Source organism: Oenanthe melanoleuca, chromosome 15 (genome assembly GCF_029582105.1).
Source record: "Oenanthe melanoleuca isolate GR-GAL-2019-014 chromosome 15, OMel1.0, whole genome shotgun sequence".
NCBI classification, from domain to species: Eukaryota; Metazoa; Chordata; class Aves; order Passeriformes; family Muscicapidae; genus Oenanthe; species Oenanthe melanoleuca.
The window spans coordinates 11,225,233-11,227,932 of NC_079349.1; positions in this window are offsets into that span (position 1 = coordinate 11,225,233).

Here is a 2,700-nt window from a genome sequence, read left to right on the forward strand (position 1 = left end):
CAGGAAGATCCGGCTGGCTGGATCTTGTGTGCAAGTATTTTTTTATTATAATATTAGCTTTCTAAATTGATTGATCCTTCTGGAGAGCTCTCTCCCTGGTGCTGCCTGTGCTTTCACAGAAGAGATTAGTATGGACTAAAGTGACAGACCCAAATGGACTGGGAGACTCCTCCCATCTCTAACATCCCAGAATCTGTCGTTGTGGCAGTGGAAGTTGTTCACAGCTATATATGGAACACAAAATAGAGCTGTTTTCACCCAGACTACTGCCCTGGCAGGAAGGGGTGTTCCACAGCAGGACTGAGGGTCCATAGCTGCACCATGCAGCAGCTTTGTCAGCTGTGACTGGGCCATCCCACCCTGCTGGCTCTCCTTCCCTGCTGGTGCAGCTCAGACCATCACTCTTTCAGACTTCTGCCCAGTTCTTGCCAGCCAGATTAGTTTGGAAATGGGGGCAGGAAATCTAGATGCTGCTGTGGTGTTTCTCCTGTCAAATCTGAGCAATGCTGAAACAGGAGAAATTTCCAGCTTCCTCCAGCTAGCAGCTACTAGATGTATCTAAGGAGGTTAGTAAAAGTCTGTTCAATCCAGGAGCACTTAGAATTGGGAGGTTCTGAAATGAAAGTTCACCAGATAGCCATCAGCCACTGGTCATTCCCTCTTTTGGTCACTTTGCAGCTGTGCTCAAGGCCTCCACACAGGAGGCCCCAGTGTGTGGAGAGGTGCTGGCACCCTGGTGCTCTGCAGCCAATTGTCCCAGCTGTTCAACCAAGTGTGTAATTGTGAAGCTTTTTGATTTTCCCTCCTTCACAAACACTGAGCGTTTTGTTCTGCAGCATCAAAGGCCGGGAGCTCCGGAACAATGGGCTGCAGGAGCCCAGGGGAACAATGCTCCTACCTGAGAAAGAGAACTTGGAAGAACAGAGAGAGCTCCCAGCTTAACAACACAATTGGCCTGATCAGAAATCTGCTCAGAGATCTGCACCTTGGAGCAATTAGACCCTGCAGGGCTTTTGCCCTAGACAAGGGCTGGCTGTAGCACCAGGGGACTGCTGACATTTCTGAGTGATTAAGTAGGATGGGGCTGTGGAGGATTAGTAGGTTTTCCCTAGGAGTGGCAGGTAATGATTTTGGCTAAAGAACTTTTCACAGTATTTAAAGCAGCAGAATCTTCCTTGTCACTTTTGTCCCCAAACAGGAAGACTTTGCTGCTAAGCATAATACACACAAGTGTCTGCATGGGTTTCAAGAAGTTTCAGGTAGTTCAAAAGCTCTGAGCACCTCCTCTGAGGCCCTGTGGACCTCAAAATTTACTTTGACAGGAAAGATTCCTCCAGTCGTGCATTTCACTGTGACCACGTGAGAAAGATTCTCTGTGTGTTCTTGGGAAGGTGACAGGCTTTTGCCTGCTCTGAGTGATCCTGGGAGGAATCCACTTCTCTGATCCCACAAATAAACATGTCAGGTTAGACGGTGTAGGTTGGTCTCCCTGAATAGTGAGAGTGCTTGTGTTCCTCCCTGATTTCCCTATCTCCTCTTCAGTGTTGTTTGGATAACAAAGAGGAGCATCTCTGGATATTGGAGATGTTTCCCCAGAAATGACCCAGTGGGTAGAGTTGTTGGAGGAGTTTTGTCTGTAAGATGCAGTAATTTCTCTGTTTTAGGACTGCAGCAGTTACTGCTAAGATCCTGCAGTGTCAGGAAAAGTCCTAGCTAGATCTCAGAAAATCAGAATTTCATTTTAAGAATTAGAGTCCTTGCAACACATCAAAGAAAGTAATCTAAACCAAGTTTGGGTCTGAGAGCAGCGTGGTGATTTTTCAGCAAGTGAAAGGCAAGGAGTGGGAAAAGAACTTTTCATCTACAAAGTTCACAGTAAGCTGTACAAAGATGAGGTTATGTGGAGTGCAGATCCATACTGTGTGGTCCAAGGCTGTTACACTGAGCTCCAAAGCAGGGACTGTGGTTTCTGGGAGTGTTCTGCTGCAATCCAGAGAGGTGACTGCAACTTCTGTAGATCCCAGGGAAGTCTTTAAACCTGCTAGCTTGGACACTGACAGAATTGGAGCTGCAATTTCTTGGGTTTAGACAAGGATTTACCCAGAGCCTGAGACAGCTCCAATCTTCTGCCTTTCCTAGGTAATAGCTCACAATAACAGTGAAGAAATCTATGTGCATGGGTATCTGGCTGCCCCAGCTGTTGATGAGATCATGGGGATTTTTTTTTTTTCTTTTCTTTTTGGCTGGTATTAGTCCAGGATATTTCTTCTAACTGGGACTTAAGCATATTTTGGGTGCTTCATGTTGCTGGAGAGCTTGCAGCTGCATCATCTGGGTATTTGGCATCATCTGGGCTGTGAAAGGTTGTGCCTGTTCTTTGGGATTTCCATGGATGCAGGGCTCTTGTGCAGTGTGGTGATTGCATCCAGGAAAAAAAACCTACCTCCTAATAAAGAGAATTGAGCAGCCTGGATCAGTTCTATGAAGAATGCAAAACAAGCCTGGGCCATCTCAGGGTAAGCTGCACTTATGGTGCCTCCTGAACCCATGTCCTGTTATTGTTGGTGTGGAACGTGAGGGTCTGGGCCAATGAAAATACGGAAGGTGACTTGACAGACACAGATTTTATCTTTTGAGATTCGTCATGACCTTTCTTATGTATAATAAATAAAGTTGACTCAGGAATTGGCAAGTGCCCTA